We start from the raw sequence: 25,668 nt of genomic DNA on the forward strand, positions 1-25,668 counted from the left end.
TACCTTACAAGGATGTTGTAAAGATCACTAAACTCATATAGGTAACTATTGTGACTAGGGCAGGGTTTTTTTTTTTCTGTGTTTAGGGTTATTTCTATGCTCATGGTGTTTTTCTTAAAAAAGGATGCATTTTGGCTAATTACTATCTTAAAACCTCTTTCAGGGGATCAAAGAAAAGAGTCTGGACAAATTTCTATTGAAAAGGTTTGCAGTACAATTTGAAAGAACTGGAACCCTGAACAGGAGTACAGTGAAACCTCTACTTAAGAACTTAATCTGTTTTGGAATGGTGTTCTTAAGTTGAAACGTTCTTAAGTTGAAGCAAAATTTCCCATAGGAATGGACTGAAAACCAATTAATCCGTTCTGGCTGTTTTTTTGTTATGTAGAGGTGCGTTCGTACATTGAAGCATTCGTTCCCATAGGAACTAATGCAAAGCTGGTTAATATGTACTCTACCACTAGGGGGAGATTTTTTTTTTAACTTAAGATGACCTAAGGTTAAAAAAAGAGCAGGAAAGGTTTTTTTTTCCTGTTCTTATCTTGGATTTCTGTTCTCAAGTAGAAGCAAAATTTAGCAAATGGAGCTGTTCTTAAGTTGGATTGTTCTTAAGTAGGGACGTTCTTAAGTAGAGACCCCACTGTAGTCCAAACTGCAACATTTTGCTATTAAAAAAATAAAAGCAGTTCCCACTTTTATTTATGTGTGAGGTGCCTTGCTCTGTCACAGAGCAGTTATGAGAGGGTAAATGAAGGCAGCTTTTATCCAACAGGCATGTGAAAGCCTTCATAAATAGACTGTGAGGTTCAGAAGCCTTCAAAAGAAGACAGCAGTTGCTTGAACTGTTACAAGCATGACATATACATTAAGATACGCAGTTCTATCCAAATGTTATGGAACTCAACATTTTCTTTGGTCCTTTTTTAAATGTCTCTATAGCTGCAGTAGGCAAAACACATGGACCTCTGGGAGGAAAACACTCCTGCCCAAACCTTGGACAGCTGCTTCCAGTCGGGAGAAACAATGACACAGTCAGACTCAGTCTTGTATTGCTTAGAAAAATGCAAAGTAAGGAGAGCCTCTCAAACATTTGCATTGGAGGCTTGCAGATTTGTATTTGTGGAATACAGCTCCCAGGATTCCCCTGGCATGATGCAGAGAAGTGTTAGAAGTGGAAAGTAGAGGTGAGTAGATGCATGTTTGTGGACTGCAATTCCCAGAATTCCTCAAGCAGCAGTCCACAAACACTAATTGCTCACCTGTATCTTCCATTTCTATCATCTCTCTGCTCCAGACTGCCCCTCCAGATTGGTTGGGAGTTTCAAACACACCTTTTGCCTAATGCAGGGCAAGCCCATTACATTTTGCAATTTGAGGCAATGAAGATGATGGATGCCATTCATTCTATACAAAAATGCTAGCTGGACCAGATGTTGGATCTTTCTTCAGTACTAATCGTGGGACAGCATCTTCCACAGCATCTGAAGAAGGCATCGGGCTAGATTAGAAGATGCGAGATAAGCTGCATAGCACACGGAGGTCTCTTCCAGCACCTTGTTGCCACCTGCCAGTATTTGCCACCTGACAGGACTGCCTCACTGTACCTAATAGCAGGGCTGACACTATAAGTGAGCAACAAAATACTTTGCATGGAGAAGGTCCCAGAAGAGCAGGTGTTACATATCTGAAGAGTTCATACCCTTCTTATACAGTATGTGACTTAGTTCAGGTTTTTTAGTTACATGGAACTACCTTTTTCTGCAGATACCTCATCTCCCTGACACCTATAATCTCTCCCTGTTGCACAAGATAGAAAGGATTGCACAAGCAGATATGTGGAGAGCAATGTCCTGTTTCTTAGAGAGGAAGAAGTAACAGAAATGTCATGGACTCAATTTGGCTGGAAACAATATGATCTTACCCAATTAGTTTGATCAGCAGTGAATCTCTTTTCCTTATTCCTTGATTTATGAGCACGAAGCCTGGGTAAAATAATATGGAGGATAGGCTGTTACCCAAGCAGCAAATCCCCCCTCTCCACATCACTGGAATAGTCCAATGGAAAGGCAAGAGCCAATACAATTTGTTCTAGTGACGTCACAGGAGTTAGAGCATGTTACCATAGTCTCTCAAGTCTGAAGGATGCCTAAGAGATTTATGAGAGCTGTTTATAGATTCAGCCTTCCCTAAATTGGTGGCATTCAAATGCTTTGCTTCTGGGAATTGTAGCCCTATACATATGAAGGGCACCAGGTTGAGAAGGGCTCCAACACACCATCAGCATATTAAGGGGAAAGCCCTGGGCGCCTGCAGAAGAAAAATGGTCACCTCCTCATTGTTCCAAGGAGAAGCTCTAGTATTGTTTGAAAAGTGATGCTTTGACTTCAGCTCTGGTGAGATTTGGTGACTTTACCTTTTTCCTCATGAACTTGCCTAGTCACTTAGAAGGGTTTCCAGGATCCTTCTTTGACTCTCTCACCCCCTGTGACAGGGCCTTTCCACTTATGACAGGATCTGTAGACAAGACCTTTCCACTTGTAGCACTCTGACTGAATCTCTTCCCCATGGAGGCTTTACCACTGCTTGAGCTCATCAAGACCAACTGAAAGTTAAAGAGACCCTAGGCGTACCACCCCACCACAGCTGGGCCTCTTTCTACATTACGGTAGTAGGTTTGCCAGGCAGCCATGCTGAGGGCAGTGGGCAGACACCTGCATTCCTCAATGTCCCACAGCAAAACAGCATCAGGGCATTGTGAGAAATGAAAATGGTAGCTCACAGCTCCAGACACTGAATCAGGTGTCTGTGATGATGGGTCCTGCTGGGAGCTAGAACCCAAGGGTGCCAGCTCTGTCTTTTCAGCATCAAATAAAGATTGACTGGCCCAGGCTGTTTAAATGCAGACTTTTTAAATACTTTTTTAAATCCTGCTGCAACTCTTTTATGTGGCTTCTTTGCTATTTATTGATGCTTCAAGTTTTAACCTGTTCACCAATCTGAGGTTTTTTTTCCTTTTACCTGAAAAACAGGATCAAGATCTCTTAAATAAACAAATATATGCAATGATCCTACAACCAAATCAATCAGAACTTGACAGCATGGATGGAAATTTTATCACGGTTTTCCTTTAAAAAAAAAACTCTTTGATTACCTCTTTTGTCCAAACAAGGGGCAGCTTCCTCACAATCATTTGGCAAAGCTTGAAACAGTTCCCTGCCCTCTCACTTTTCAACTCCTCTCTATCTCCTCTGGATAAATCTTTCATCTATTTTTTTTTCTTAACACCTTGAAAGAAATCCACAAGGCCCCAAGGAAAAGGTCTGGACTTTCTTGGTTACACTTTCCCTTCTTCAACTATATACCCTCCTCTTCCCAGTTCTTGTATTTTCCACCACCCCCTCACACCCTACACCAAGCTTCCCCCTCCCCACCCCCACCCCGGATGGCAGGAAAGACCTGGACTCAGCACCACCCGGCAAAGGGCTTTTTGTCCCGGAGACGGCGCGTCCGTCGGTGGGTGTTTGATGTCTGCAGTTCAGAAGCCGCCCTTCCAGGTGGCTCAAAAAGCATCTCTGTGGCTCAGACTGGGAGACTCGCGTCTGCATCTCCCACCCCTACCTCAAATCCCTTCTTCCTCCTCCTCCTCCGCTTCATTAAGACTTTTCTTCCTTCCTCGCAGGGATCTGTAATTTGTTCTCTCTCTCAGTCTCTTCTCTCTCCCACACAACACCCCGCCCCCCCCCGCCTTTTCTCCACCAGGACAAAACAGCGCTTTTCTCCAACGGTGCTATTATTTAAAAAAAAAAGCAAAAAAAAGCAAAAACTATCAAATTGTTAATGTTATACCACCATCAGAAGAGCACAGAAACCGTACTTATGGAGACTATAACTCCCCCCAACTTGCATAACCCCTGGAATCCTGACCCTGAAATGTCTTGTAATACTAACTAGGGGATGCTGGGAGTTGTAATCCAAAATAAGTGACTCTTCCAAGCACTGCCCCTGGTGCCTATTACCCTTGGTTCTTCTTTTTCCCTTTGTAGTTTGTCTGCCATCTAGTCTTTGTCGGTGTTAGATTTGTCACAGTGCCCCTATGGTTTTGCCCTGACGCTGAAAGCCAATCTTTCTTCTCTGCTACCTTGAAGCAGGGCTGTTATCGCTTTGCTGCCAGAGGAGAAATGATGTTTTAACAACCGTTTCCCCCTCTGAGCACTCCTAGGCAGCGATCAATGACTCCACAGGTCTTGCCCACCATCTAATACAGTATATAGGATACCTTGTTGTGGGATAAAAAGCAAATTAGTTCAGAAGATATCTGCTCTGGCCTTAAGACAGTGGAAAAAATAGTTCTGAAAAACAATTTTTCCCACCAAGTAAAAATTGTGATTGTAGTACCAACTCTCTCTCTCTCTCCTTACTACCTAAATTCGAGGAAGCTGTTCCAGCTCTAAATCAGGGTTTGGTATCAGTAATGGACGGGATGAGGGTGAATAAATGGAAACTTAATCCAGACAAGACTGAGGTGCTTCTGGTCACTCAAAAGGGAGATCAATAGGGATGCAGCTTGTACTGCATGGGATTACATTCCCACATAAAAAACAGGTTCACAGTTTGGGGGTACTGCTGGATTCATCCCTAACCCTGGATGCCAAAGCCTGGATGCCAAATGTGATGGCACATTTGCAAAATTAAAACTAGTGCACCAGCCAGGTCCATTTCTTGAGAGATCTGATCTGACCACCATCATACACACCCTAGTTACTTCCTGGCTGGATTCTGCAATGCACTCTATGTGGGACTGTCAATAGAAGAAAGTGCCAGAAAACTTCAGCAGGTCTGAAATGCAGCAGCCAGATTGCTGACCGGGACTAGTTACAGGGATCATATAATATAACCCCCCTGTTATAACAGCACCATTGGCTGCCAATCAGTTACCAGGCACAATTCAAAGTGCAGGGTTTAACCTACAAAGCCCTAAATGGCCTGAGTCCAAGTTATCTCAAATATTGTATTTCCCTTTATGAGCCGGCTCAGGTGTTAAGATCATTAGGAGAGGCGTTTCTTTCAGTCCACCACATTCACAGGTGCATTTGATGGGGACACAGAAGAGAGCCTTCTCTGTTGCTGCTCCCAGACTTTGGAACTCCCTCCCACAGGAGACCAGTTTGGCCCCATCTTTGCTGTCCTTCTGCAAGCAGGCAAAGACCTTTCTCTTCAGGCAAGCCTTCCTTCAGTAATTAGCTACCTATGTATGAATTTTAGATGGATTGTTATGCATTACTGCTTTGACTAAATTTTTAATACTAGTTGTGTTTTCAAGTTTTGGGTTTTCCATTTCTCAGAGTGACTTTTGTTCTTTTTAATATTTGTATACTCATTGTTCTTAGCTTTAAATATTATCTTTCAATGTTGTAAGTCACTTTAGGCCCTTTTCAAGAAGAAAGGTGGAATAAAACCATTTTAAATAAATAAATAAATAAAATACTGTCAGGATTACTTCTTTTTTATAGGCATATTGCAATGGCTTAGTGCATGACTTACGGTCACTGAATCACTTTAATGAGAAAGAAGCAAGCAAGCAAGCTTATTGTGAGGCTGTTGTATAAATAGTAATCATTCTGCAAATTGGTGATAAGGTCAGAAAAGGAGGGCGGCTTACTAATCATTAATAATGCCTGAACTAAACTTGATTACGAAAGCCCTAGAGCCAGCATCCATGCATGCAATGTCTGGTGGCAGCTAACATTTAAAAAAGAGTGAGATGCAAGTGACCTAAGAGAAGGTAGAGTCCAAAGAATGCCAAGCCCCCATGTAAATTTAGAAAAACGAGAGGGGAAACTGCGCTGGGGCTGTCTAGCTGCTTATTGTTCTCTGCCCCTGCTCAGATCAGTTCATTGATGCTCTGTTCCAATAACCAGGAGTGACTGTAGTTTGGAGTGGGGGACTCATCTCACAGTGATGGGATGAGAAAACACCACTCCTCCTGCCGGACCATAGTTAGCACTTGCCTATAAGTGAGTTGGCACTCTGTCGTATCTTGTCTAACAAATGTGCAGAGGATGGCTCTTGGATGAAGGGTATATATGTCTTGGTCAGAAGGAGCCATTGTTGGAAGAGACTTGAGTGCTGCTCAGCTATAAGCACATTGCCACCAGAATGAATGTTGCTTTTTTGTACTACAAATCCCAGACTCCAACAGGCCATGGTGTTTATAGGACTATGTGGTCTGTGTTCCCCATCCTCACTGACAACACTTTGCTCTGGAGGTTAAAAAAACAAAAGGTGCTCCTACACCTGCTGGTAGAGGAGTATGTCAGCCAGCCACAGCATGAGTGAAGAATGGAGGAACGGAGGCGGGGAGGAAAAAACTGCCACTGGAGGGGCCAACTCAAAGAACAGAATTTCTGAAAATAGTCTGAAAAGGGGTGTTTCAATCTTAAAGAGTGAGCAGGGCTTAGTTAATAGCTTTTTATGTCTCCCTTGTGTCTGTTTTAGTTAAGCCAAGCCCAACTATAAATCACTCATTTATTGAGTTCCACACCCACAGAATAGGGAGAGGTGCAGTAACAGGGATGATAGGAGGACAAGATGCTGGCTTTCTTGTGCCTTCAGTTCCATTTGGAGCTGGGCACAACTGGAGACAAAGAGGGAGGAAGTCAGGTCAAGGATAGAAGGAGAGAAAGGCTCTGATGTAGAGTCCAGCATAGAAACTGCCCTATGTTCCAATTGGACCCTCTTTTCTAGAACTGCCACAGACTGTGGAAAGCAGAAGTAGATTCACTCCAAGCCACAACCTTACAAAATCATCATCATCATCATCATCATCATCATCATCATCATCATCATCATCATCATCATCCCACTTTAATCTATAGAATCAGCAGATATTACAACCAAAGCTTTCATTGTCAGTTATATTTTGCTGTAACTAATTCGACAGGGGAGAAGATTAAAAGGGACTCTGCCAGGTAGATTGCACAGATGCAACATTCACTTATTCCTCTATGCTATACAGTATTGTATTTTCCTAAAAAGAAGTGTAAAAACATCTTCCTTCCTTCCTTCCTTCCCACTTTGCATGCAAATTTAACAGCCATTCTGTATTTCAAAGGTGAACCTGTAAAGTGTTGTAACAACAGGAATCACACACAATCCAAGCTGACAGCGCTAAATTAAAATAAATGCAGACACTTGTATCCTGTATGGAACTGCAATTGTGGAAGCTGCTGTGGTGATCTGACAAGGAGCTGTTTGTGTTTCTGGTTGCCTGTGATTGCCCCCACTGGGTATAGTTTCATGTGCCCTTAAATATTGAAAAGGATCCTGGCCAAAATACTTTTTGAATTTTAGATTGTTCACAAATATGGTCAAATGCTGTAACTTTTCTGGCTTTGAACCATATGTCACCTATGCACATCTACTCAGTTGTAAGTTGCATAAGAACTTGGTGGAACTCCAGTTCTCAAACAAGCATTAAGGTTTGCTGTCATAGTAGCATACATAATCTCCCCACGCCAGCTTGTGTAGAATTGGGACCTAATCTATATAGGAAGAGGGGGGAAGGCGTGGGCTTCTTAATTTTTTAGTGTCAGATTGCTACCATTCTCTTTCTATGTTAAATTCCTCTCCACTAATCTTTTTCTTTTAGAATACAAATACCCTGGGAAGAAGGTGATTTTCCAGCAGAAAACACTTGTCTGTTTGGTTTGTATTTGTGTTGCATTTCTCCAAAAGGAACAGCCCTAAACTTAAGTAAACCTAGTGAATTTAGCACAAAGGTGAAATGGATTAATAAGACCTCCTCTGACTGGTTTTCCAATCTAGAAACTAGCAATACTCCCTCTCCCCATATTTCATGCAATTGCCATTCCACCAGGCTGAGAAAGCTCATATAAAATTGAGAATTTGTGGCTAACTTTTCTTCAGCTCGCCTCCCTTCCTCACTTGTCCCCCTTTCTTTTGCTCCCTTGTTCTCTTCAGATCATTGGTTCTCAAACTGGGAAGGGAGGGTATGGCCTTTAGGAAATCATACAGAATTTTTTTTTGAGCGGGAGAGAGGAAGAGGACACTGTACAATACCATCGCTATTCACATTACTCTTCGTGACCCCATGGACCAGAGCACGCCAGGCCCTCCTATCTTCTACTGCCTCCCAGAGTTGTGTCAAATTCATGTTGGTTGCTTCGCAGACACTGTCCAGCCATCTCATCCTCGGTCGTCCCCTTCTCCTCTTGCCATCACACTTTCCCAACATCAGGGTCTTTTCCAGGGAGTCTTTTCTTCTCATTAGATGGCCAAAGTACTGGAGCCTCAGCTTCAGGATCTGTCCTTCTAGGGAGCACTCAGGGTTGATTTCCTTTAGAATTGATAGGTTTGTTCTCCTTGCAGTCCAGGGGATTCTCAAGAGTCTCCTCCAGCACCAGAATTCAAAGGCATCAATTCTTCGGCGGTCAGCTTTCTTTATGGTCCAGCTCTCACTTCCATACATCACGACAGGAAAAACCATAGCTTTGACTATTCGGACTTTTGTTGGCAAGGTGATGTCTCTGCTTTTTAAGATGTTGTCTGGGTTTGTCATCGCTTTCCTCCCAAGAAGCAGGCGTCTTTTAATTTCGTGGCTGCTGTATCCATCTGCAGTAATCATGGAGCCCAAGAAAGTAAAATCTGTCACTGCCTCCATATCTTCCCCTTCAATTTCCCAGGAGGTGATGGGACCAGTGGCCATGATCTCAGTTTTTTTTTTTTTTTTTTTTTTTTTTTTTTTTTTTTTTTGATGTTGAGTTTCAGGCCGTTTTTTGCACTCTCCTCTTTCACCCTCATTACAAGGTTCTTTAATTCCTCCTCACTTTCTGGTATCATCTGCATATTGGAGGTTGTTGATATTTCTTTCGGCAATCTTAATTCCGGTTTGGGATTCCTCCAGTCCAGCCTTCCGCATGATGTATTCTGCATATAAGTTAAATAAGCTGGGGGACAATATACAGCCTTATGGTACTCCTTTCCCAATATTGAACCAATCAGTTGTTCCATATCCAGTTCTAACTGTTGCTTCCTGTCCCATATATATGTTTCTCAGGAGATAGATAAGGTGGTGAGGAACTCCCATTTCTTTAAAGACTTGCCATAGTTTGCTGTGGTCCACACAGTCAAAGGCTTTTGAATGGTCAATGAAGCAGAAGTAGATATTTTTCTCGAACTCTCTGGCTTTCTCCATAATCCAGCGCATGTTAGCTATTTGGTCTCTAGTTCCTCTGCCTCTTCGGAATCCAGCTTGTACTTCTGGGAGTTCTCGGTCCACATACTGCTGAAGCCTACCTTGTAGGATTTTGAGCATAACCTTGCTAGCGTGCGAAATGAGTGCAATTGTACGGTAGTTGGAGCATTCTTTGGCACTGCCATTCTTTGGGATTGGGATGTAGACGGATCTTTTCCAGTCCTCCGGCCACTGTTGAGTTTTCCAAACTTTCTAGCATATTCAATGTAGCACCTTAACAGCATCCTTTTAAGATTTTAAATAGTTCAACTGGAATGCCATCAATTCCACTGCCCTTGTTGTTAGCCAGGCTTTCTAAAGCCCAATTGACTTCACTCTCCAGGATGTCTGGCTCAAGGTCAGCAACTACATTGTCTGGGTTGTCCAGAATATCCAAATCTTTCTGATATAATTCCTCTGTGTATTCATGCCACCTCTTCTTGATGTCTTCTGCTTCTGTTAGGTCCCTCCCATTTTTGTCCTTTATCATGTCCATCTTTGCACAAAATGTTCCTCTAATATCTCCAATTTTCCTGGTTTTTCCTTTTCTGTTATTTTCCTCTATTTCTTTGCATTGTTCATTTAAGAAGGACCTCTTGTCTCTCCTTGCTATTCTTTGGAAGTCTGCATTCAATTTTATGTAACTCCCTATCTCCCTTGCATTTTGTTTCCCTTCTCCTCTCTGCTATTTCTAAGGCCTCGTTGGACAGCCACTTTGCTTTCTTGCATTTCCTTTTCTTTGGGATCGTTTTTGTTGCTGCCTCCTGTACAATGTTACGAGCCTCCATCCATAGTTCTTCAGGCACTCTGTCCACCAAATCTAGTTACTTAAATCTATTCTTCACTTCCGCTGTGTATTCATAAGGGATTTGGTTTAGATTATACCTGACTAGCCCAGTGGTTTTTCCTACTTTCTTCAGTTTAAGTTTGAATTTTGCTATAAGAAGCTGATTATCAGAGCCACAGTCAGCTCCAGGTCTTGTTTTTGCTGACTGTATAGAGCTTCTCCATGTTTGGCTGCAGAGAATATAATCAATCTGATTTCCATATTGCCCATCTGGTGATTTCCATGTATAGAGTTGCCTCTTGTGTTGTTGGAAAAGAGTGTTTGTGATGACCAGCTTGTTCTCTTGACAAAACTCTATTAGCCTTTGCCCTGCTTTTAGCCTTTTGTTTCTGATCATGGGGCGTTCTTGGCAAAGATTGCCAATTCCTACTCCAGGTGGATTGCGTTTAGTCAGAACTCTCCACTATGTCCTGTCCATCTTGGGTGGCCCTGCATGGCATAGCCCATAGCTTCTGTGAGTTACTCAAGCCCCTTCGCCACAACAAGGCAGCAATCCTTTACTATGTCTACATGTAAATTCTATTTCTATTATCTTTTTCAAGAAAAAATATTTGTGCATATAAAATAATTTCATTACTAAATTTCTTGTGATTGTTTGTTTCAAATTAGAAACTGGATTTTTTTTTGTTAAAAGACAATTCAGTTGTGATAAAAGTGAGATGTAGAGGCATGAGAGTTTCTCAAAAAACAGAATGGGAAGCAAGGCTGAAAAACCTGGAAACATCTATTTTGCATTGTAGGCCTGAGGGCAAGAACTATCTTTAATTGATATATGAGTCTTTTCCAGCTGTACAGCAAAGTTTTTACACTATTATTAATAATAATTGTGTGCCATCAAGTCAATTCTGACTTATGGTGACCTTTTCAGGAGTTTCTAGATAAAGTTTACTCAACAGTGGTTTACCATTCTTCTGGGGGCATCCTGGGACTATGCAGCCTGCCCAAGGCCACACAGGCCTCTCCCTGGAGGCACAGTGGGGAACTGAACTCGCCAGCTCTCTCTATACAGTACGAAGAGATAAATTATTTAACAGGATCAAAGAGAAAAAATAACAAGTCTATCTTCAAGTTGCCTTTACTATCATAAGAATCAATGTTCAAGATTTTAAATATTTTCTATATGATGGCAACCTTGTTACATTCTATCAAGCCACTTCCAACTTAAATGTAGGCATCCCTCAGTCTCGAGAGACTATGGTAACGTGATCTGAATCAGAGGTCTTGGAATAGCATCTAGTGTGGCTGAGAAGGCCAATTCAAGAGTGACAATACCTTCCACACTGAAGACAAATACAATCTGTCCCTTGTCCAGCTCCCTGATTTTGCTGGTTTCGGGACTGCCTCTGCCTCGGCCTGCTGGACAAGTGTCTCTTCAAATTGGGATGCTGCGCTGCCTGCCTCCACACTGAACGCTTCAGATGTCAAAGTTTCCCATCTGTTGAGGTCCATCCTCAGGCCTTCAGATCCCGCTTGCAGATATCCTTGTATCGCAGCTGTGGTCTCCCTTTGGGGCAATTTCCCTGCACTAATTCTCCATACAGGAGATCTTTTGGAATCCAACCATCAGCCATTCTCACGACATGCCCAAGCCAACGTAGACAGCGCTGTTTCAGTAATGTATATATGCTAAAAATTCCAGCTTGTTCTAGGACTACTCTGTTTGGAACTTTGTCCTGCTAGGTGATACCAAAAATATGTCGGAGACAACGCATATGGAACGTGTTCAGCTTCCTCTCCTGCTGTGCGCAAAGGATCCAGGACATACTGGCCAAAATATGATAGCTTTAATTTGGTAATTTTAGTTTCTAATGAGAGTTCAGGGTTGGTTTTATCATGAACTCACTTATTTGACTTTCTGACAATCCATGATACCCTTAGAGCTCTCCTCCAAAACCACAAACTCAAATTTCTTAGGTTTTTCTCTGTTTTCTTCATTGTCCAGTTTTTGCTTGCATACATGTACAGTAGTTGGGAATATACAGAACGGATGGATTTGGCCTTTGTCTCCACTGACACATCTTTACTCTTAATGATCTTTTTCAGTTCCTTCATGGTTGCCATCCCAACACTCAATCTTCTGATTTATTGAATGAATCTCCATTTTGAGTTATGGTTGGCCCAAGGTACCAATATTTTTTAACATTTTGATTTCATAATTGTCAATGTTCAAGTTATACAATTATTCTGTACTTATTGTTTTATTATTGAACAATTATTACAACCTTTTGTTTATTTAAACAATCAATAATTGTTGGGGAAAGGGATAAGAATTAAATGGCAAATGCCAAAATACCATTGTATGAACTCCTGGATAGCTCAGTGGTTTAGGTGGCCAGAGGTTAGGAATTCAATTTCCCATTATGCCTCCTTGATAACAGCAGACTCAGTGATGCATAGGATCCCTTCCAGGTCTGCAGTTCTATTATTATTATTATTATTATTATTATTATTATTATTATTATTATTATTATTATTATTATTATTATTATTATTATTATTATTATTATTATTATTGTTATTATTGTTATTGTTGTTGTTGTTGTTGTTGTTGTTGTTGTTGTTGTTGTTGTTGTTGTTGCTGCTGCTGCTGCTGCTGCTGCTGCTGCTGCTGCTGCTGCTGCTGCTGCTGCTGCTGCTGTTCTTGTTCTTGTTCTTGTTCTTGTTGTTATTGTTATTGTTATTATTGTTATTATTGTTATTATTGTTATTATTGTTGTTGTTGTTGTTATTGTTATTGTTATTATACAGGTATTTAGTGTGACCACATCTGGAATGCCACGTACAGTTTTGGTTGTCCCCTCTCTGACAAGCTGGCAAGATACAGAAAAAATGATCATAAATTTATTAAGAAGATGAAAGACATTCAGTGCCAGAAAAGTCTAAAGCAATTTTCCCCATCCCTTTGGATACATTGAACTATGAGTCATCACTACTGGTCATCCTAGCCAAGGGAGGGGAGGCTTGTAGTTCAAGGGGCCAGAAGGAAAACAGGTTATAGAAAGTTGGTCCAAATATTGGAGGCATTGTAGTACAGAAGGGGGGAAATGGCTAAGGGAAGGGGCTAAGTGATAGAGGGGAAAGATGGTTATGGGAAGTGGCATAATAATGGTTTAGAAAATTATGAACAGTTTGCAGGAGGAACTTTGGCCAGAATCCAAGAGGATTATTTCACTAGTGCCATTGCTTCCATAATCCAGAATGGCAAATCTTCCTCTTCTCTGCAAGCCCTGACCACCTGCAAAACTACCACTGGGGATGGAGAACCTTCTAGTGCCAGTTTCAGAGTGGATCAGAGGGCTGCAAAGGAGAAGGGAGGGGAGGGGAAGACATCTACATCATACTAGTGTGGATCTGCTAGCACAACATTGGATGTAGGTCTCTTTCTTCCTCTCCCGTGATTCTAGAATTTTAGGGTATTTCATTAAAGTGATTGACAAGAGATTATGGATAGATGCAGGAAAGCGTTACTTCACACAACACATAATTTATATAATTGAAGATTCCTTACCACAAGTTATTATGATGGCCACTGTGGCTGCTCCAAGATGATAAAAGAAAAACAACTTTTATGCTGGCACTATGCCTACTGCATGCTAAGGCCACATTGTTTATCAAAAGACAAAGCTACGGGGGGGGGGGAATCATTCACCACTTAACAGCAACAGCCAAAAGTAAGTCACTGGAGAAAATTCTCGCATCCATCTTTCTCCAGCCACCAGTGTTTGTATTTCTGCTTCTAAAGTGAGAATAATAATATTAAGCTTAGATGTGCAGAGCTGGAAGAAACCCTACAGATGTCAAGGGGGCACAAAGGGAACCAAACGTCCCATTTCAAACCACTGAGATATCCATCAGAAGAGGTACTTTTATTCACATCAATGTATTGAGTAGTGGAAACAATGTTTTAAAATATACATTTTTGTGAACATTTTTTTTCTGTAACATTTTGGGCAAATAATATACAGTATTGGGCAAATAAATAAATAGGGAAATGCATACCAGCGTCCAATTGAAGATTTAAAAATTATTTAATAATTATTTAATAATTTAAAAGATTAAAAAGGCGTCCAGACTCCGCACTGAAGTGAGAAAATACCAACGTATTTCTCCAACTCTGGCTGCATTGCATTGGCTGCCCATTCGTTTCCGCATCGACTTCAAAGTCTTAATGCTTATTTACAACACCCTAAACGGTTTATGACCTCGATATCTGGCAGAACGCCTGCTCCCACCAAGGTATACCCAGATCACCCGTGCAAGTCAGGAGGTGAGGCTCAGGAGCCTGACACTGAGAGAGGCCCAGAAGGAAAAGACACGAAACCGGGCCTTCTCGGCAGTGGCTCCTCGCCTCTGGAACAACCTCCCTTCAGAGATTCGTGTGGCCCCTACGCTGGGAATATTTAAAACCCAATTAAAAACATGCTTGTACATCCAGGCCTTCCCTCCAGTCAATACCTGATTTCTTTTCTGTTCCTTCTTATTTTATTCTCACTCTATTTTATTGTAACTGTATCAAATGATTATGTGATGTTCTTGTGTTTTATTGTTTTATCCTATACTGGAAGCCACCTAGAGTGGTCGAGTAGACCAGATAGGCAGGGTATAAATCAAATAAATAAATAAATAAATAAATAAATAAATAAATAGATAGATAGATAGATAGATAGATAGATAGATAGATAGATAGATAGATAGATAGATAGATAGATAGATAGATAGATAGATAGATAGATAGATAGATAGATAGATAGATAGATAGACAGACAGACAGACAGACAGACAGACAGACAGATAAAACAAAAATATGGAAGGTGATGAAGGACGGCGGGATGGCACACACATAAGCCTCATCCTTCACCTCGGCATCATAGACACGGTTCGTGTCAGTTTGTTTATTGGCCAAACAGGTGTTCAGTGCTTACCTGCCCCACCTTGTTTGGTGGGCAGCCACTCAGCGGCAGCATGCAGAGGAGGCAGTGCAGGGAAGCTGGGGCACTGCCTCTGAGTAGGTGCCTGCTGGAGGAGGCAGTCCTGGGAATTGTACAACCAATAAATGATTCAGCATGAACCACTGAACGGGAAGTGCATGCCTATCCCTACTCTACATTTTATCTGGACATCAGGCAGGCCATTCTGCAGCAGCACTTGTAAGCGCAACCAGCTGAAATAGGTTCAGCTGAACATACTTGCAGCATTCTCAAGACTGGGATCCTTGCCTTATTATGGTCATTACAAAGCTCAGAATGCTCACAATTAGAAGGCACTACCCTAAACCTACACCCCTTCAGTCTCAGTTTTATTACCCTCCTACATGTGGAGGGCAAAAGAAGTGATGACTAAAGGTGAAGGGGGTGAGTGGTTCCCTCTACAGTATGTGTGAATATTTTAGAAGTTTTAATGAATGAACAGAGCTTTAGAATTCCTGATCATGGAAATGCTATACACACATTCAGCTGAACACACACACTTCTGCAAACTGTCTGACCACTGGATGGGATGAGAAAGTAGGAGCAGAGTTTACTTGCATTTCCACGTCGCCATCACTTTTAGTCCTACACGCTTTCAGGCTTAAAGCCTGAGTAAAGCTAAAGTGGAATGTTTCTGGAGAGATGCACTTAAAAATGCAATTTCCATGCAAGACAAAAATTCTCAAGGCTAGGAACAAACCGGAAGTAAAATTGGTAAGAGTTAAACATTACAGATTAAATAAAACTGGAATTCAGAAGGGATTACAAACATTCTAACTATCCATGCACCTCCCTAACCCCACTTACAGGCAGTTTCCAACCACCAGATAAGTCATCTAATTCCACCCGTATGTCTGGCCCACATTTTGTCACCATACACAGGTGCACTGTAGAAATCTGCTTGCATAGCAAGTTGCTCCAGCAGGAGCATAACAGGGACTGATGGGCTGGGAAAGATTAGAAGCACAGATTCTGAACTGGGTATTTTGGTAAACGACTCTAAAGTAACCATTCAGTTTTGTGCCCTCCTGTCCCATTTCAAAGTCTCCATATTTTTCTTAATCTCATTTTCATCCCCTCAGCAATTCTCTAAGTTAGTGAGGGCTGTAGTTCAAAACCTAACTTCTCTTTTTTTCTGAACTAAGGTAGGAGAGACTGACTTTGTGAAGCCCATCCAGTAAGTCCCATAGTTGAACAAGGATTTTAACCAAGTTCTCCCACACCCAAACTCCAACTGCTTATCAGCAGTCTATTGCTTGTCAGCTTCAAGGCCCTCCATTTTGTCACCAGCTGTAGTTATTGTAATGTCTTGGAACCAAATCACCGGCAACAATCATAGAACAAACACTGCAGTTTCTTTTAACAGATTGAGTCTGCAGCTACACTGACAAATGCCTCAGGAGTTACTCCACAGTTAGCGTAAGTGAATTTGAAGTATTTTTCAATGATCCTATAATGCAAGGGCTAATGTGAATCAGCCCAGCTACAACCCCCTTTTTTTTGATTCAGAGTCCGTCCGTCCGTCCCCCCCTTGCTGCTGAGGGCTTCTATGTTTAAAAACTGGAATAATGTGAAGCCATTGTTTTCCTTGTGTGATTGTTTGTTCCATTCTACCAAAAGATGATGTGTGTGACTCTGAGTGGTGTTATGATGACAAATTAAGCTGGGGCATGATGTTTTAGGACAGCAGGAACACTCACCATTGTGATCTTTCCCCCTATTCACCCCAAAGTAGTTTAAAAAAAACTAATAACATCAGTGCTAGATCACCTTATCACTGCACTGATACATTAGTTTAGTGCTAGATCATGTCTCAGGGGGAAAAAATATAAGAAAGGAGAGCCAGGGATTGCCAAGTGGGCAATATCAAAGGATGGGGGGCTGTGGTCTATTGGCACATATCAAACTGCATCAGACTGAGACCGAGTATGGACACTGGCATCAAAACAATCCAGAATCTTCATATGATTGCCTAAGCCAAATACAACCATAAAGGTAACTGTGAATCAACCCTAGAGATGGGAAGGCCTGGAAAATAATGGGAACATTGGGGGGGGAGTTCCCCCCCTTTTTTCGAAAGTCATTTTTTGTGTTTCTCTGGAAAATTAAAAAAAAAAAAAAAGGAGTGTGGAATATGTTTTACAATGATAAATAATATGCCTATGACATGGTATTCAAATTATATAACATGAAGACCTTAATGAAAGACTTCTGAGACTTTATGAGTATTTAAGTTCTCTTCAAGCCACAGCAAAGCCAAAACTCTCCTATTTGGCATGCCCATGTAGTTGCATCCTGAAAGAACTGAGGAAAAATCTCACATCAGGTGTACAGAAATGAAGTTTATGATGTAAGAAGGAAGTCAGAAACAATAGAAATGTGGTTGAGGTGAAGAAATGGACTTTGCTGATAATAGTGTGAAAAGCAGGAAGTTCAGAAGCAGGGATTGATGAGACCTGTGAAGTAAGGAGAAGTTGAAGGAAGACTTGATGCAGAGCCTAGGAACAAAAGAAACTGTATGGTTTGTGCGCTTCTTTGGCTGGGAGACTTTGAGCCCCAAAGCCAAGGGAAGTAGCCCAAGAGGAACAGATGTCTGTGTGAGAACGACTAACTTCACACCATGACTTGCCAGCTCAGTTCTTGTAAAGTTTATCTTAAGCATCATAGTTGCCAGCAATTTTGCCTACATCCTGCAAGATCTCCTCCTGACAGGCCATCCTCTTGCAGCACTTTGTATGACAAGCAATAAAGCGAGCAGCAAAATCAGTCGGCTTAACAACAGAAAAGTAGCTGAAAAATAATTGCTCTTCCCCCCCCCCAAGCAATATTATACCACTCAAACCAGCAGACGGAGTCAGGCCTGTGTTTTAATCCATTTCTTCCGCTTTCTATCTCTCTCTCACACACAACTACTGCCAGCATGAGCTTTTCACCGCCCACTTGGAAAATATTCAAGGTTTGTAAGCGAAACTCCCCAGAGATCCCGGGGTGCCGGTCTGGCTCAGTTCCCCTTTTTCAGCTGCTGTTCCTTCTCTCCATGCAGCTGCTGGGGAGTTTCTCAAACAGTAATTAGAAGCGGGGTGGCAGGGCAGAGAAGAAGGGAAAAAAGAGGGAAAGAGAGGGAGGGAGGGAGAAAGATCTCTCCTGTTGCCCGTAGGGCACAGCACATCAAACAAACTCAAGCTGGCTCTTGTGAAACTGACGGCAATTTCCTCTTCTGTCATAAAACAAATTGTTGTTTGTCAGGAATGCCAGTTGGTCGTGGAAACACCATGTGCCTGCTTGCCTTATAGGCTGGGCGTGTTTGGGAAGGGGGCTCCATAAGGGGAGGAAGGAGACAAGGCAGCTGACCAGTGAAGGCTCCCCATAAAGGAAGCATTTTGACATTCCCCACTCAGGTTTAGATCTGCACTGTGACTGTTCTGAGGCCTGACACAACAGCCAGGTTACTTTGGGTCAGAGCTTGAGAAAATAACCTTTTTTGAACTGAAATTTCCAGATCCCTCATCCAGCATGGCCTGTTGGAGGAGTCTGGAAGATTTAGACCAAAAAGATACATTTACCAAAATTTAGCATTTGAGAATGGAGAGCTGTGATAAATGTAGGCCTAGTGCTTATTACTTTTTTTTCCAGAAGGAATGGGCTGCTCATTGCATTGCACAACCTGAGTCACCACTATTATTAGAGTTGCTGGTTTGTAAATGTGATATATAGTGTTCTGTAATTTGAATACATTGTGTTGAATACATTGTATTTTCCTTAAAAGCATGCCCAAAAAAAAAGCATGTCCTTCCTTTGAGCAATTATATATTTGAAAATATTCACAGGACTACAAAAGGGAACAAAACAATACTTTCCTTGACAAAACTGAATGAAAAATTGAATATAGCTTGGAAAATCCCTGTTCAAATGTCTGTAAAAATGCCCTTTTAAAGTAACTTTAAAACATAATTTTAGAAGTTATAAAAGACTAAAAAGTAACTATAACTATTTATTTATTTATTTATTACATTGCAAATTTAACTATTTGTGCTTTAGTTGTTTACAAAGTAGGTAGTTACAAGTTACTAAATGACATAATGAGTTACTTCTGAAGTCTAACTATAACCAAGTCTGACTCAAAGTATTTTCAGTACCTGCCAAAGAAGTATCTAATTCTAGCACCAGTACAACCCATCTCCCAAGAAGGCCTCCTGCACAATCCTTACTGAAATACATGGGAGCTATACAAGAACACAAGTGTACTAAGACAAAACATCATGCAAGAGAATGAACCTCTCAGTTGTGACCCATCAATCAGATCTGTATCTGCTGACTCTGTCCTTTACTTTCTACACCATCCTTTGATCCAAGCTGCTGTCACAATGAAGAATAATTATTTTAAACAACAGAAAGGTATGTTGAGGCCAAATAATAGCAGTAACAAGCTTTTATGTATGCTTTTCCACATATTATCACTGTAATCCTTACAGTAATCCTTGTACGTTATTATTACTGCCATTTTCAACTCATATTGTTGATTGCAGTGTAGAAGAAGTTGCCTAAGGCCCCACAATGACTTTGTGGCTAAGATGCGATCTGAACCAGGGACATTAAAAATTAAAATTAAAACTGAAATATGCTGTTTCTGTTGAGCTATCATACATACTATCAACATATAGAATATACAAACAACAAACTTGTTCTCCAAGGGCTGATTGTTATGTAGTCAACCTCAGGTAAGCAAGTTGTCAAGAAACACAGAATAATAAATTAATGAACAAAAAGGGCACTATCCATGCACAAGAGGGAGGCGTCAAAAGCCTTTGGGCAAGGGTGTCTACAGGAATATTTTCAGCAGAGGGAGCAAAGGTACATAGAAGAAAATGAGCATAATTTGCATGTACAGCATATGGTCGTACAGCACTGTGTCTGTATACATTAAAATTGTTTAGGATTTTCGGGGAGGGGTCAATCCCTTCACATTTGGAAAATCATCAGATTTGCAGACATACATATTTCACTAATATCTTATGTGGATTTTTTTTAAAAGACACCAAAAACAGTGTTTACAGCAATAATAAGCAAAAAGTCATTTTAAAAAAAGAGGTTCCAACATACCTTTCCACTCTCAACATTTCAGGGCATTGCTCACACTAGTAGTCAAGAAGACACTGTGCAGAACATAGCTTCGTTCCCTTCCATCTTTTTCTTCTTAAGGAATTTTTCAGTATTGGGGGGGGGGGGGAGACTGAAAAACAAGCAGTTGAAAACATGCATATAAGTGAAGGATGATGAAGAAAGACCAGCACTCCAGTTCTTTGGCAGAAGACAATGTGCTTCATACACTTGTCTTTCCAGTCATCCCACACAATCCAAACTAAGGAGCAAATATATCACTTCAGATGTCTCTAGCAAGCAAGCCAAGCTGTGTTCTAACTTTTCTGCTTAGAATATAGCTTGGTATGAGGGTTCCTCTCCGCCCTCCCCCCACCCCCACCCCCCAACAGACAGTCCAGACACAGGTTCTGGCTTTAAATTCTCAACTTTTACTTCTAACTTGTTTAACATTTCAGTAAGTGTAAAAACATGGGGTCCATTTTCTTCTCCACCAAGGAGAAGAGGACGTTAACAGAACAATTCACCAAGTCCTTCTCTTTCCCAGAGTCTTGAACCAGTCTTGGCCCCCAGTTTAGCCCCTCACAGGAGTCCCCTGGCATTGGCCTCTACAACAGGGGCAATGTCTTCTCACTCAGAATTCTCTCTTTTGGATGTCCCCCTCTGAGGAGGCTGTCCCCCCACCTTTTTGTGGGTGATAGATTTCATTGGGATGAGGGTTCTTCCGTTCCGCTCTCTCCCTCTTTCCCCTTTCAATATGGGCCCTTTCTTCCTCGATCTTGCAGCGCTGCTCCCTCCTTTGTCGTTCATCCCAGAAGGAAGGGTTTTCTGGGAGGATGGGAGTTTTGCCTTCTTTCTACCTCTTCCCTGGGCAGCATCATCTGCCTCTCCCTATGGCTCCATGGGTTTACTATGCAGTACCAAACCCATCCCATCCTTCTTTCTTTGCTTCAACAGCACTACCTCCACCTCGTTTCCTTTCTCCCTCTGCCCCTCCCTTCTGTTCATTCCCCTCCTTGTATATTGTCCTCTCTTTCTCCCCTTCCTCTTTTTTCCCCTGTTCCAATTTTCCCGCCTTTTCCCTCCATCTCCTTCCTTCCTCCTCTAACAGAGGGCTTCTCTTTTTCTTCCTTTCCCCTTTTCCACTGTTCTGCTGCCTTGGGCTCCCTTCACTTTCCATGCTAGAGGGGAGAGCACTCGGGAGGGAAGGTGAGGTTTGACTATGCCACCCTCTTCTTCATGATATGAAAATATTCACTCCAGGATTATAGTAAGCAGTTTTATTTTCATGTCTGCAGCCATGGAGAGACCACACCTCGGCAAATATGGTATCTGCTGTTACAACGCACAAACAACTTTTATACCTGACACATATTTTCCCTTTCTATCCCTCTGACCAATCCAGTCACGGAGGAGGGCTCACATTCTGCCTATCACACGACGCCAACACAACTTAGGCCCTTATTAGTCCAAACTGCCTAAACTCCATTTTGTAAAATCCTCCATTTTGTAAAAATCATCTTTATTACTGTATTGTGAACTTAGAATTTTATAAACTAGTTTTATATCATTCACACTTGGTTCATTTGCTCCCCTCTTCCAATAACACAGAAAGAAAAGGTAGAGACATCAGTAAATTCAAAATATCAAGCAATGTATACACAGTAAAGCAAATAACCATTTGCTGGCCTTTCATAACAATCAAATCAGCTACCTGAGAAAAGCACCCTTTGCCTAGTTATATGGCCAACTCTGTCCCCACAGAAAACATACAGATGGATGGTATCCTATGCATCAGGACTCTTAATGACTCTCCTATTCCTTTATGGTGTTCAAGCCCTTCTTCACTTTGCCTTATAATATACAGTCACTGTGAGTGCTATCTTTGGCTCTCCTGTGTGGTGGACAAAGTTGTACCTTTCCGATTCCACTCTCTTTGCCAGTTTCCAGCTAGATGGGTAGCAGAGCAGCTCAGGTAGCACCAGGGTTGAATAAGTTAAATGTGTTCCTCTCAAAAAAAAATCAAGTTCAGGATTGGTATTGCTCAGTGTCTGTTTGCAAAATATTGTGTATATGTGTGTGTGTTTCATGTTCATGAACCTATTAAGACTGTACCAATGACAAAGCCTAGGGTGTGTGCTAGCAAGGAATGCATGTTTCTGTGAAACTGTCCCTGTTTTCTAATTTCTCTTCAAATCTTGAGAATTTTCCCTTAATAGATTCTAAATTTGGTCAGACAGGTTTTCCCCTCCCTAGATGACAATACATGTTTTCTAATAACTATAGGGAGGAAAAGGAAGTGAGTATAATTTTAAAAAAGACAGGCATGAGTTATCTGGGCTGTCAACTGACTACTTTAGAAAAAAACGATAGGCGAGGCCCATGTTTTTTATTTTCTTCATCTTTCGAAAGGTCAGATCATGGAGGTTTTTTATGAGGCCTCCATGATAATAAATGCTACACTATCCAAGCAGAGAGGAACTACAGTACAAAGAACCAGAATAAGAAGGGACAGGATGTAAAGGAAAGGCACACCAACAATCAGTGGCATTTTAAAAAAGATGATGACATAAAATGATATGCATACCTCAGTTAAAAACTGTGGTACTATAACAAGGACAAATGGAAGGGGTTTTACTGGTTCCTACTATTCAGCTGACCCACATAAATAGTTTCTTCACTTTTACAGATACTCATAATAATTACTAACATAATTGTAAATTCAAAAATGAAAAAGTTGATAGGGATTGACACAAGCCAGAAGAAACAACTGGAAGAAAGTAAAGCCATATGAAACCTATCATATTTTGAAACCTATGCAGCTTTGGAACAGGAAGGGGGGAATTTGCTGATATACTTCAGGCATCAAAGTAACTTGGGTCTGTCCTGATTTTTTTTTTTTAAGCATAGACATCAGCTGGTACCAGGTTATTGTACAATAGCACTTTTGCATACCCCCTCTTTTGTTTTTGTTAGATTTGTGTCCTTTGTGAGGGTGCCATTTGTAGTTTTCCATTCCTGAAAACAAAATGTATTCAGTGGTCAGGATGGTTGGGTCCATGGATTATACCAGAAATTTCCCTCACTCTCAAAATAATGTTCTGCTTATTTCACTTTTTATTGTTTTTATCATTTTTATCCTCCACCCACCACCCAATTTTTGAACTTTTTTCTCTTTCCCAAGATCTTTGATTCTTTTATTTTACTAGTGCTGTTTTGTAGTGGGTGGCAGAGATTAGTGCTATTCCGCTTCTCATGCATTTTAGCACTAATAAGCTAGGGGAACCAGAATGCAACAATCAAGAAAACTTATGAAACGCGTTTGTTGGGCTCTAGAAAGTACAATGCTGATTCTTATAAAGTCCTGCACAACCTGCAGTGAGCTCCATGCCCATGATAGCCATGGAAGCAACAGTTTTGAAGTACCTCAGCACTAGGCAGTTAAGAGTGAGGATGTGGATCCTAAATCCCACAAATTTTTGCTGCTAAGTGGCAATAAAGGAGGCAAAACAAGGCAGAACAATTGCTGTGTCTGTAAGAGCTCTGCCTTTCTAATATACTGTACTTGTGTCTCTTTTTTACCTCAGGGGATACCTGAACTATCTCTGCAACAAATCATGAAACAAGAATAATCCTAATTGGTGCTGTGTTTTCGGTGGATATACTGTACTCCAAAACTGCATAATAGACTGAAAAGAATAGGCAGTACACAATACATATATCTGGTGCAGAGAGAGCAACTACAATTAATGCCCTCATAACTTCAAGGTACTTTATACCAGGAGAGGTAATTTGTTGAAGGGAGGGTCTAGATTTTCTGAGTACAAATGCTAATGTTTGGTGGTGGATGAGTGAGGTGATATATAGTAACCGTGCCTATTTAGGCCCAACAAACTGGGTCAAAACAAATGTGATCCAATATTTGAAACATAATGGAAAACACCTTGCGCATATACAGCTCTTTTAAAGTGTTCAAAATCGTTGATGTCGTTGTCACCATCATTATAAACAGTTGTATTAAAGTTATCCAGAATATTTGATCCATTCAGATTTATATGCTGTTTCCAGAACTACAATTTGAAAAAACTGATGGGGTACTTCTTAATATATTTGCATTTAGACTGTTCTATAAATCACCAAAAGCATTTATATACTGCATTCTGGTTTCCTCCCAGGAATGGGGACTTGAGTTGCAGGACATGCTGTCAAGTCAGACTTAAGTTGCATTGGTGACTCAACTCAGGGTTGGTTTATTTTTGTTTTTTTTCCCAATGGTGCAGACTCGACTCATGACTGTGAACCCACCCACTCCTCTCCTTTTTCTGGGGGAAAAAGCTTGTTTTTAATAGGGATTAGGAATGGGGGCTTGGGACTCAGGGCTTGGTATCAAAGACTCTGACTGAGACTTGAGACTTGGACCCAAAGATTTGCCAACATCCCTGTTTCCTCCATTTATTTATTATAGTTCCCTCAATCAGTAGCTCATTCATGATGCCAACATATGTTAATGAGATAAGCCAGTGGTGTCGAACTGTGGCCCTCCAGATGTTCTTGGACTTCAATTCCCAGAAGCCTTCACCACCACCTCTGCTGGCCAGGATTTCTGGGAGTTGAAGGCCAAGAACATCTGGAGGGCCACAGTTCGACACCACTGAGATAAGCAGTATTAAATTAGGTAAAGAGTGCCCAAATGCTGTGACAATATTGAGGTTTTTGTGCAATCTAAATGGGAACAATGGGACACTCTTGATTATTTAAGTAATTAATAACACCCTGCATTTCCACCAAAAAAAGGACTCAGGTGGCTTAAGAGCACCACACTGTCCGTCCGTCCGTCCGTCCGTCTCTCTCTCTCTCTCTCATCTATCTATCTATCTATCTATCTATCTATCTATCTATCTATCTATCTATCTATCTATCTATCTATCTATCTATCTATCTATCTATCTATCTATCTATCTATCTATCTATCTATCTATCTATCTATCTATCTATCTATCTATCTATCTATCTATCATGTTTCCCCAAAAATAAGACAGGGTCTTATATTACTTTTTGCTCCAAAAAAATGCATTAGGGCTTATTTTCAGGGGATGTTTTATTTATTTTTTCCATGTACTGTACAACAATCTACATTTATTCAAAATATCAACAACCTCCGATATGCAGATGATACCACTCTGATGGCGGAAAGTGAGGAGGAACTAAAGAACCTTGTAATGAGGGTGAAAGACGAGAGTGCAAAAAACGGTCTGAAACTCAACATCAAAAAAACTAAGATCATGGCCACTGGTCCCATCACCTCCTGGGAAATAGAAAGGGAAGATATGGAGGCAGTGACAGATTTTACTTTCTTGGGCTCCATGATCACTGCAGATGGAGACAGCAGCCCCGAAATTAAAAGACGCCTGCTTCTTGGGAGGAAAGCAATGACAAACCTTGACAGCATCTTAAAAAGCAGAGACAGCACCTTGCCAACAAAAGTCCAAATAGTCAAAGCTATG

The 25,668-nt window shown here is 41.2% G+C and overlaps 1 protein-coding gene across 1 annotated transcript in view; it reads right to left on the bottom strand.

The window, feature by feature from the left end:
* Nucleotides 1–24,654, bottom strand: part of SP6 (Sp6 transcription factor) — a 69,461-nt gene extending 44,807 nt beyond the window's left edge. The window contains exon 1 of the mRNA XM_020785465.3: nt 20,168–24,654. The gene's annotated coding sequence lies outside the window, so the exon portion shown is untranslated. The remainder of the gene's footprint in view (nt 1–20,167) is intronic.
* Between the last annotated feature and the right edge of the window lie 1,014 nt (nt 24,655–25,668).

The sequence above is a fragment of the Pogona vitticeps genome, chromosome 6, assembly GCF_051106095.1.
Source record: "Pogona vitticeps strain Pit_001003342236 chromosome 6, PviZW2.1, whole genome shotgun sequence".
Lineage (NCBI taxonomy): Eukaryota > Metazoa > Chordata > Lepidosauria > Squamata > Agamidae > Pogona > Pogona vitticeps.